This window comes from Saccostrea cucullata, unplaced genomic scaffold (assembly GCF_032062105.1).
Source record: "Saccostrea cucullata isolate Sc308-1 unplaced genomic scaffold, CSIRO_AGI_Scuc_v1 ctg1608, whole genome shotgun sequence".
Taxonomy (NCBI): domain Eukaryota; kingdom Metazoa; phylum Mollusca; class Bivalvia; order Ostreida; family Ostreidae; genus Saccostrea; species Saccostrea cuccullata.
Genome location: NW_026921147.1, coordinates 75461 through 87872, shown reverse-complemented (window position 1 = coordinate 87872; position 12412 = coordinate 75461). Strand labels below are relative to the sequence as shown.

The 12412-nt window shown below is 34.6% G+C and overlaps 1 protein-coding gene across 1 annotated transcript in view; it reads left to right on the top strand.

The window, feature by feature from the left end:
- The first annotated feature begins 7514 nt into the window (after positions 1 to 7514).
- LOC134259276 (deoxynucleoside triphosphate triphosphohydrolase SAMHD1-like) overlaps positions 7515 to 12412 on the top strand; it is a 54848-nt gene continuing 49950 nt past the window's right edge. Inside the window, exon 1 of the mRNA XM_062741882.1 lies at positions 7515 to 7637. The gene's annotated coding sequence lies outside the window, so the exon portion shown is untranslated. The remainder of the gene's footprint in view (positions 7638 to 12412) is intronic.

The following is a 12412-nucleotide window of genomic DNA, read 5'->3' as shown; positions in this document are numbered from 1 at the left end:
ACAAATTTTCACTTTGTCTCTTCCCCAGCTGTAAAAACCAACTGAAATTGTGAAGTTTACAGAAGGGAGACTTTTTTATGAAAATTGCCAAGAAAGAACATTATCATATTTTTTTCATCGTTTTCATTGAATTTATGTACTCGTATTTAAATTTTGCGTGGCACTCAGCCTACATTTTGTTTTTGTTTTTATCAAACCTTAGTTACCATATTTGGAATTTTGAAATAATATTTTTTTCTATGTCGTTGGTACATATTTCCATTTTGGAAAGATGCCAATAGCATACTTTTCGTGCAAATCTTCAGATCTAATTTATAGTTCAATAAACATTGCGAAAATAGCATATTGATAATGTATGAATGTTAACAATGATATCTTATATAATGTGGAACTTAGAATTTAGAAAGGTATCTAAGTGCATTTAAAACTATCAATGCAGAAATGCACAAGAAACGTTTTATTTCTTATTATTTTTTTCTATAATTTGCATTGCAGACTTAAGTTTCATTAAATTCTACTGTATGAATAGGGAATGTAAATATGATCCTTTTTACAAGTCCCAATTGTTCAAAGCTGAACACGACTCGTTAATAGGCATACGCCATTTTCGATATCATTTTCTTAAATAGTTCAACACCAGAGTATACTCTTTGAATACGTTACACCTGGCTGCTTAAATGTTACGAGTTTCGGTTTTGAATTAATGACGATCCGTTTCCGTGCTGGTTTTCTTTAATTACCTTTGTGTACATTCAATTGCAGTTACGTGTATCTGTGTTTGTTTGTATACTGCACTTATCTGTACAACTATGTATGTAAGATTTATTGATATCTTACCTTCGTGCATTTTCAGTTATCTTTGTTGCTACCGAGTGCTGTACAGCATACGTCTGTCTTCATCTGTGTAGAACGATCACACTTAAAAGTCAAACCCTATATAAAGGGGTCTTCAGAAACAGTGAAAATCGAAGAAAAAGAATTCTCCAAAACCATATCTCAGTTTGACATGATTTTAACCTTAGCAACATAAAATCCTGACAGTTAAAACATATATATATATATATAGAGAGAGAGAGAGAGAGAGAGAGAGAGAGGGAGAGAGAGAGAGAGACAGTATAAATGTAAAGTAATTTTAAAGCTTAGAAATGAATAAAGCTTATACAAGATCGTAGCAAGGGACACAGGTCAACCGAAGGCCTTTACTACTCCACGGCACAGTATGCCATCTCTGATGTTTTTGAGGCCAACGTTTACTCTAATCATAATTAAGGTGTGTTGTTTCAATGGGGTATTGAACTTGATTTTTTTTCCTTATATTCATTTTTCATGATCTTCTTATATGTCCTAATAGAGAGGCTTTTGCCACCCCTAATTGATCAGCAGGAATTAGCGTGAAATGTGATGTCACGGCCTCCTTACAGCCTCCCTGCATATTTTTTTGGCATTCAATGGGTGGCAAATCAGGAGGTAGGACGTGATGGATAAATGAGCATGATAGTTTTATTTTAATCATCACCGGACAGCGTGAAATAATTCCCTAAAATTAGTTTTTGTGTACTGTAAAGCACGCTGTTTTTACTGTTATTTTGGTGCCGTACAGGAAAACCATTTTCCAGGCACTGGCACGGGTTAGACCACGCAGGAAGAGGTGCCAGAGGCAGACTGAGGTCGGTGAAGGTCGGATCAAAATTTTAAGACCACCACTACCCACCGCTAATGAAAAACCATCGGCAATGTTGACCGACGCCCAGATGGGTATATCCGACGCAATCCTGGCTAGGTAAGCTAACAGGGGACCTCAAACATCCTCTTTTCCTGTCAGAGTCACAGAGCCTCCTATCAACGACCAAAACTGGCAAGGACATGATGGTTTTTATTCAATTTATTTAGATTTTATTAGGTCGGATGCATTTCCCGCGGGGCTAGTGCCCAATTTTAGTTTTGATTAGCGATGTAATGTTTCTAATAAGATCAAAGTACAATCCAGCAGGTAATTACATGTATACATACATTTTGGAAAATTGTCGACTAATTTCTCAGACCTGGTTGACGAAACACAGTAGTTATCATTTAAAGAGGGCATTCTGGAAATGACCCAAAAGAATAAAGTCAAAGCTATAACGGATATCCCAAGTCTGGACAATTATTTTGTATGTTCGTCTTTATTTGTGACGGCACACCCAGAATACGCAACTGACCTGTTCAAGTATATACATACAATTCCTTTTATACGGTGCTAGTGGGTAATCGGGACTCGCTTTGCGTTATAACGATATTCAATTTTGTCTAAGAAAAGGGGAAACCAAAATACTGTAAAACGAGAATATATGGCGAACTAATTTTTGCGCAAGAGCCCAAGTGAACTATAAAATTTATTGTTCGCTATCGGATTTCACTATAATATTTTACGTGTATGTCCAAAGCTTTTACATTAGAAAATGTAAACCGAAAAACTCGATTTCGTTACGTCGAAGGGTCGTTGAATTATTATATGCACACTAGCACTGTAAATTTGATCTAGAAAATTCTGTCAAATTACAATTTAATTAGACTTTTGTGAGTTGTTTACCCGATACTTATCATAAGCACCTTCAAAGTTTGAATTCTTGGCGTGTCAATCATCTTTCGCCCGGAGATAAAGAATAAAATAAAGCATGCCGATTGAGCTTGCACTCAATTCCTGATAATGATTACCAGTTTATCCAAGTAACTTTCTTTCGATGCATGTATTGTTTTAATATGAATAATTGATTGATTGTATATTGTTTAACGTCCCTCTTGAGAATTTTTCACTCATATGGAGACGTCACCGTATGCCGGTGAAGGGCTTCAAATTTAGACCTATACTCGGCACTCAGGGCCATTGAGCAGTGAGGGTTCTTTATCGTGCCAGCGCCTACCGTGACACGGGACCTACGTTTTTAAGGTCATATCCGAAAGACCCGTGACTTTCACTTCTAGTGCCGAGAGCTTGGCGAAGGAACAGTCATTACCTTTGTTTACGTCTTAGGTATGACGCGGCGTCGCGAACGAGAATCGAACCCGGGCCTCTCGATCACGAAGCGAACGCTCTACCACTAGGCTACCGTGACCGGTTTTTAATATGAATAAAATGGATTTAGATACATCACGTTTTCTTTTATTTAAAAAAAATATTGACAATAGAATTGACATTGTGCTACGTCCATGTGATTGAAACACCATGTTTTCGAAACACGAATGTTTACTTATATACAGAAGTGCAATTGTGTTTCTGAAAAAAATATCACATAAATATTTTAATGACAATTGATAGCGCTTAATCTTATTTGCACCAATGCATTCCCTCTTTCGTTTGCGCTTAAATAAGTATGCACCAAATTTTCTAGTTTTATGCTCACGTCAACCAGGAATTATGGTTACTGTATATGCACCCCATCTCCCACAGCATCGAACGATTATAACAGCAAAGATCAAGGGAACAAATGTTACAATCTTACTTTCTGGGCTTCATGTCAGAGAAACCTTTTTATAAGGATCAATGCTTGCGGTGTTCACATAACCACCCCTCTATTAAAACTTTAATTTGCTGCAAATCTTTCAGCTTTAATCCCAGTGATCTACAGTCATCTGGAGGGGCCTACTCAGCAACAACCAGAAACAATGCAAGATCAGTGCAGCCATTAAACATTAGTAACAGAGCTACTACCCCAATTCAAATTTCCAAACTAGAAAGTTATTTAAAACTTTGCATCGGTCACGGTAGCCTAGTGCTAGAGCGTTTTTTCTTCGTGGTCGGGAGGCCCCCGTTCGATTCTCGTTCGCGGCGCCGTGTCATACCTGAGACGTTAACATGAGTAGTGACTGTTCCTTCGCCAAAAGTTGGCACAAGAAGTGAAAGTCACGGGTCTTTCGGATATGACCTTAAAAAGGTAGGTCCCGTGTCTCGGTGGGCGTTGGCACGATAAAGAACCCTCAATTCTCAATGGCCCTGAGTGCAAAGTATAGGTCTAAATTTGGAGCCTTTCACCGACATACGTTGACGTCTCCATTTGAATGAAAAAATCTCGAGAGGGACGTTAAACAATATACAATCAATTAATCAATAAAATTTTGCCCAGACCAACACACGGCAACCGAATTATTTACATGTAGATCAAAAGAGAATTTGGATTGTAGGATCTTCACTTGTGACGCATGCCTTTTTGCATGCAGACGCCTCCTCATTCGGTACACGTTTGCAGTGAATTAGACATACGGCTTCATAAAGCAACATTGTTGACGGCTCCCTTTTGTGTTGCCAAAAAGTGTTCACTTAGTGTTGATGGGTTCATAGCGTTTTTTTTTCTTGTTTATCAGGCCCTTTAGTTAGCTTGATGAGTCGTTTTGGTTGTGTGATTAATAAACTATTTTTGCTTACAGCTTCACCATGTCCAAGATTTTCATGTTTTAGCCTTAAATAAGGGAGGGATCGCTCTACTTGTGGCACAGACTATGCACCTGCTGCTTAGCCTAGAGGCAAATATTCAGCTAACCAGTAGTGACCATATTGAATTTTCAATTAATTTTGGTAAAAAGTATTAAAAAACATGATCATTATTTAAATTTCATATTTTATCAGGGTCCATATTGAAACTGTTTTCGTTTTTTGTACTTGATACATTCCGGGGGGTTGTTGGGCCTGTAGCCACTCATAGTTCTCCAGTAGAGAATCTATCCTTTGTCGACCGGTCACATCCGCCTTAATCCCTGTGTATTGATCAGGTAAATAGAATTCTGTTTTCATGTTTATAATAAAATCATAGACAATTCGTAAGAAATAGTTCTGTCTGAATACGGCTGAATGATTTATATTTGCAAAGAAGGATATTATAACAATCATAGAATTTTCAAAATGGTGAATTTAAAAAAGGTTGTCTACATCCTTGTGTCATCAGCTTTCAAAGGCCTTCAAAGAAGAAAGTATGGTTTTAGCTTTATTGCGCCCTAAAAATGTAATGACATCAAAAACTTTTGAAACTGGCTTAAATATTAGTTACGTATATGACTGTGATAAATAAGGAAAGAATATGGCATGATGATTGACCACTCTGCAAATATGACGTCATTAATGTGAAGCATTTCTCTATTTTCAATAGAAAAAGCCTCAAAATGACCCATTTCAAGGGTGATTTCCTTTAGAAAACAGTGTCCACAGCCTTCGCCCACGTTAATTGTTAATTTCTTCAAATCACACATCTCAAGATCTTTGTGGGCGATGCCTGTGGACAATGTTATCTGAAAGAAAATTCCAAATTAAAAATTAGTGTCTTTTCCAACTTTTAAAGAAAATACGGAAAAATGCACATGTTTATGACGTCATAATTAGCATTTAAAAACACATGTGAGAAAAATGACTTGTATGATTTTTCTGCAAAATTTTGTTTAAAAAGCATGAGTTTTCAGCTTTTACTCCAGTTTTTTTTTTTTTTTTTTGAAAATTACGGGGCAAAATTTGTATGGAAACCATACCTTGTTCTTTGGTTGTACTTCAAGCATGCTCTTGAGTATCGAATAAGTTGGGAGACATAAACACGATAGTTATGCAGTTGATAGCGAAGTATTACACCATAGATAAGGAAAAATGTCCGTGGACAAGCTCAAAATATCTCGTTTGTCATATAGTTCCGTTGTTTGTTTGTCCTTATCGTCTATAGTCGGTAAAACATACCAATGGGAAACAGATGCGGCAGACTATGTCGTTTCTTATATCTTAAGTTCACAGCATACTAGTATTTATTCATTCTCGGCTGTATGATACAAAAATCAATCTTTAGTTATAAACAGATCCATTGGAAACTTATGACACAGGAAGTTTGGAAATGTGAGAAAACATCGAGTTGGGAAACAAAACATCAAAGATATAAAATAGTCTCTCTAAAAACTTTACACATATATTTCATAGTCAATGCTTCATAATACTTGTTTTCGTCCTCGCATGCCAAGATTTTTAGATTTGCTCCTTTTCCTTAAAAAAAACAAATACATTATTTCAGTGTCTATTTTGCTGTGTGCCTGCTTTGACAATGTCCTAATCAGTTTGATTTACATTATATTGGTGATCAAATTACTGTAAAATCACATATTTTCGTGGGGTCAAATTTTCGTGGTTTGAGGAAAAACTTTTGGTTCGTGGTATTTGATTTCGTGGATTTAGAATTGTTGCGTAGCTATGTATGTCATATTTTACATTTCGTGGTGGTCATGAATTCCTGGGTCTCTTCTCACCACGAAAACAACGAAAATTAAACCCCCACGAAAATTTGTGATTTTACAGTATATCGAGGTCAAGGCAATAGATGCGGAGAGGAAATCATTGACATACGTAAATATCTTTTGGGCATTTCAAGTAAAGCAAACTCAGGGCATTGTGGTTGCCCGCTTTCGGTGTCTTTGTGGGTGAGATGTCATTTTTTATAACATATTGTGTGCAAAATGAACACCCCATCATAAATTATGAACACCCCATCATATATTATTTATTTAGAAACCATCACTGAACTCCAAGGTCAAAGTGAAAGGGTTAAGGATCTTGGTATCCAATGAAAAGCCTTTTCACAAGAATTACATATGTGAAGTACGAAAGCCTTAGCTCTTTCCATTCAGAAGTTATGGTCAAGGTTAAAGTTTTTTCATAAGTACGAAAAATCCCCAAGGTTAATGTCAAAAGGTCAAGGTTGTTGATATAAAATGAAAGGTCTTGCTACAAAGAATACATATGTGAAATATAAAGTCCTAGTATAGACTGTTCAAAAGTTGTAGCCAAAGTCAACATTTTTGAAAAGTAGGTCAAACTCCAAAATTAAGGGGTCAAAGAATCAAAGTTCTTGGTATCCAATGAATGGTCTTCTCACAAGAATTAAATTTTTGAAGTATGAAAGCCCTAGCCCTTACCGTTTAAAAGTTATGGTCAAGGTTTTTTTTTTCATAAGTACGGAACTCTCCAAGGTCAAGGTCAAAGTTGTTAATATCTTATGAAAGGTCTTGTCACAAAGTATATATATGTGAAAAATACAAGTCCTAGTACCTACTATTCAAAAGTTATGGTCAAAGTAAAAAGATTTTTTATGTAAAAGTGGGTCAAACTCCAAGGTCAAGGTCAAATTTGGTGGTACTCAAAGAAAGCTCTAATCACAAGGAATACACATGTGAAATATGAAAGGCATAGCTCAACTAAATCAAAAGTTATGGGCAAGGACAGCGGGACAGACTGACAGTATGACGGACAGACGAATGAGATTTAATGTCCCCTCGCTTTCGCGAAAACGGGGGACAATAATTGAGAAACCTACGGCAATTAAGATGTGTATATGTACTCAAAAGTCGGTTTTGCTATTTGAGAAGAAAACGTACGAATTTATTCCATGTCAAATAGTCAACAAATAGGGAAAACTGCCAAAATCAATGAAAAAAAATGTCATGTGATTCGGAAAGAATAGTATAAATGGAATATGATATACTCTTCATATACATGTACATAGTTCAGGAAGACGGAAGAATAAAAAGAGCCTGGTATTATACGTATACCTGTATTTTATATTTAAGAAACATATTCTAAATTCACTTAATCTGTGCTACAATAAGTCGTCAGATTAGGCAAAGTGACATCAACTTGTTAGGTAAGTTTTTTTATGTTGTACGTTTAATCTATTTGTTATTTTAACGTTTTTCTCAAAATTTGTTCACTCATATGTAGCCCACCACTTGCCGGTGGAGGGCTGCAAATTTAGACCTACAGTAGGCACTCGGGCCATGAAGGTATTTTTTTCCTGTTAGCACCAATAGCGAGACAGGATATCAGTTATACGGTCTAATCCAACGTACAAGTCCCCATCCCACAGTCGAAGATGAACCCGCGACGTAAGGATCAACTTCTCAGAAAATGTAACCACTGCATCACATGGTTTACTCCTAATATTTGTATTTGAGATTGAAAATGAAAATGCATAGAAATATATAAATACTATCAGAATTTAAATATTGTCTTATTGATATGCTATAACCGTCAGTGGGGTTAAATACTCAGATCGATTTCGTCCTATCTATTCAAGAAATACTTTAGAAGTGAACATAAAATTTAAAGGAAAAAAAGCTCAATTTTGGAATTGATAAAAAAAAATCAAAGTACTGAAAGTACTGAAAAGCGGTTAGCATGCTTTCATAGATATGTACCGAAAAAAGTGCATGAAATGATGATATTTAAGTATGCATATCTTTGTCCAATGTCATCAGAGAAAAAACAGACATTCTCTTTTTGTAATACTTTACTTAATAGTAAAACCAATAACATTCCAAACTGATATCACAGATGGATGCAATCTAATTAAAATTAGATTATCCGCTACTGCTTCTCAAACATCTAACAACATCCTATTTGGGGTCATGATAAAAGTGAATATTCGATTAGCCAAAGAAAATGGTTCCTCCGAAATCTTGGCTTATATAGTTCAGATGGGTTTCTTGTTTTCACCACCGAACCAAAACACCCGAGGAGTTTTGTAGTAAACAAATTATGCATTGCATAAGCTGTGTTATGTATGACGTGTGGGTATCTTGTACAGTTTGTGCACTTTCGTTTGCATTATTCACGTTCAGATGCCAGACTGCAGACTATACATGAAATTGATTCCAAAATTACTTTAATTCAACGTAAGACAGTATCAATAATGATGATATGTAGCCGTGGAATTAATTTGAGAATTGTTTACCGAGGCTTGAATCTACGTGGCCAAAGTGTTTGTGTTTACTAGTACATGTATTCATAATTGAAAGGTCGCTCTGATGTGACCCCGAATGGGATGTTAGATGTCTGAGAAGCAGTAGCGGATTTGGAACATTTAAATAAATTTTAATTAGATTGAAATGCATGTTTCAAAATTTAAACATGGGATTTCTAGTTTGAAAGACAGGAAGTGCATTTTTAAAAGTTCTCTCTTGGTGGCATCCAATCGTTCTCTGGATGAAAACAATTATGTTGATGTTGAAAATTTAATTGTCTTTCATGCTCTATTGAATCTGAAGTTAGGTAATTGAAAAGCCTACTATATATATAGCAAGCAACTGAAAAAATGACAAATTAAATTCTTTAGATTAAAGGATTTGGAGTAGTGTAGATCTACAGCTGGCTAGTCAGAGAAAAAAGATTACTGAGCAGAGACATTGTAAATGAATTGATATCAGAGAGCTTCAGTTGCGTAGGGGTTGTAACCTGTCAACGAGGGATGCTTACTTATTCTAGGCAACGGATCCCACATCTTGAAATTTCAGGAGTCAGCTTTTATTATTAAATCGATCATTGATCATTCTGTATTTTGATATAGATACTGAATACTTCCGTTTAGTAATATTATGAACTACTACTTCTACGGGAAGACTGGCGAGTAAACAAGATTATCGAGCTTTATGAAGTGTACTTTATTGACTTTTTAAACAAGTAAATGTTCGAATAAAGTAAATATGGTGGTATATGAGAATCATTTAAAAGAAGTCTTGCACAATATGTCTAGATAAGGACATATAATGTGTATTTGCCTCATACTCTTCATGCAATATTGTTCTCAAATAAAACATGTGAAAAGGAAAGTTGTCTAATCAATGAATACTAGTATTTAAAAATTCAAATGTACACTAAAAGTCAGTGTAACTTAAGAAGTTATCAGTGTCACTTTCTTCAATATGTCGGTTAAACAATATACACTGATTTCTTTTCTATCAATGTGCCTCTAAATACTTGATTTTAATTTAATTCTACTCAAACGCTCAAAATAATAATCGACAAATTGGACAAATTCAAATTTAAAAAGTATTTTCACAGCTAATAATACGTTCCCTAGGAATTGATCAAATTTTCAAAACTTATAAATAAGCTTTAAGCATATATTTTACATTTTTGCTAATTGCAAAGATTTTTCATGCCTCATTCTTCTGTGAATAATAATATCGGTTGATTTTTAGAAAAGGATCACAATGCCGATTAAAATTAATATATATTTATCCATTTTTTTCAAAATTAATTTTACTACTTTAAGTGCCCCATAATTTTTTTAAAACTAAAAGTAAGCGATCCCTTATGATCGTTTGTACATGTAATAAATTATCAAAGACGGGGTAGAGAATTTATCCTTGGGAGCAGAGCTTTTATAATCTGTTTATTAGACAGAGACGAAAAGAGAAGAAAAACAAACTTTTCATTGTGGAGGTACATTATGTAATCCTATTGTTTCCATAAAACGTTACAAAAAGTGAAAAACATTCAAATGTATTCGGTGTTTTTATAAAAATGTTTTTTCAGGTATTACTTAACTTAATAAATGGTGTTTCTTAATACTTTGGCAAGGAAAATCAAACTCGATCGAGAGATTTGTTGATGTTTTTGCAGTCTGTAATAACCTTTAACCTGCTGTATAATTAACCGTATCGTTCAACTTTCAAAAATAAACTAACAGTTGCTATAAATCGCGATCGCACGATGTACATGTAATAAGGACCTAATTCTCAGTCTTTGAAGTTAGTGTTCTAAGTATTGTTAATGCTTTGGTAAATACTAATAAGAATTCGATATAATCGTTATAATAGCCAATCTTCGTACACAGCATATTGTCAATTTCTCACCAGGGGGCGTATTATGCCAATAGTATACAAATCATAGGAAGCGCTTTGCTGAAGTTACCGATGTCGATAGGTAGCGCCTTATGGAAGTTTCCGGTTTTGGAGCACCCAAGCCATAAAGCGGTTAGCTAGCTAACCGCTTAAAAATTGTGTCATTGGTTAAGTAGGTTTCAAAAGAATAACTCAAATTTCTGATAAAAATATGCATTTTGTTAATTGATAAAACGTTATCACTTTAAAAAAAATCTCATTATATACTGACACGCAAAAGAAGCGCAACACCTTACTTTAGGGGGAAATATTTAATTAAAGTAAAGAATTTTGTATCTAAAAATTACGGGTATCTTCAATTTGGTAAATATTGGTAATTTAACGGTTGAATGATTTTTGTACCATAACTGGAGGATACGTTTGAGTCTGCTTAACAGAAACCACAAATTGCATGTTTAACAAAACATTTGGCAATATAATGGAGTTTTAGGGGTTTTTTACTGTTCATCTTAAGTAATGCAGCAATATTTCAAAAAATAAAATCTCCTTTCATTTCCCGTAACGATGCTAAGGCTTCTTGAGGTATTCCTTTTCGAAAAATGGCTTTAGTACGCATTTTCAATGCTCTAACTGGAAAACATCAACATAAAGGTGATGGAGAGTTGATGATGCAAAAATACACTACATTACGCCTCAACGGGGTCTTACGTATCATATGCATAAATGATAGTTCTTGGACAGGAAGTCCATGGGTTACTACAATACGCTAAGTTAGAGAAAATTCGACCTGATCATCTGATAAACGGGCATTTAAGAATGGCAAAGATTACTTCCTTCGCTCAGATCTTGATATTAATTAATCTACTGTATCGTAAAAATTAAGCTGCAATTGTTGTTTAGGGCAGTCTTGCGCGTTGAATTGAATGGCTGGGAAGGGATGTTTTAACAGTCATATGTTACTTAATAAAGTTAAAAGATAAACTTTAACATTTTTATCAAATCTCTGGCCTGGAGGCCATAAAACTTAGACAAGCTGACTTTTGATCTCAGTCTCACTTTTCCACTATATATTCCTTTGGTAAAAAAGAGACTGAGATTAAAAGTGAGCTCGTCTACGTTTTATGGCCCCCAGACCTGATGTTCTGAAAAGTGAGTTAAGGGTCAAAACCCTCTGCTCACTCATATAAAATGTTGCTTTTACTTAAACAATTTTCCAAAAGAAATGTATTTTATATTTAAAATACAAACAATTACAGCATAGCTTGCGAAGCAAATTTGGACAATATACTGATATAGACACTTCAACTTGGCAAATCTATAAAGGAATAATCGATATTTATTTCATTAAGAGTTATCTCTCTTATCAGAGTATCAATGAACCTTAAGCCTAAATGTATTCTTTTTTGAAAATCATTAGATAAAATATTCAAACATTTGTAGATTACTGCTTGTTGCTTTTCTTTTGCGTTTCAGTATAGGAAGTCGTATCCATGGGAAAATATCTCAAACAAGAGGAAATATAACACTGTACTTAAACAATTTTAAAATAAAAATATAGGTAGTGAAACAAAATTACAATCTCAATGTAACCTTAACCTGCAAGTTAGTTTCTATATGAGGTTGATAAATTGTGTATTTCCATAGGAAGAGTATTGATTGTAGATGTTTAGGTACAAAATATATACCCAATGACTGCAGAATAAAACTATATATCGAAATTATTATGTTATATGACATGTTTACCTCTTTTAATACAATGCAATAATTAGATACATAATTAACAGTACTACTCTAG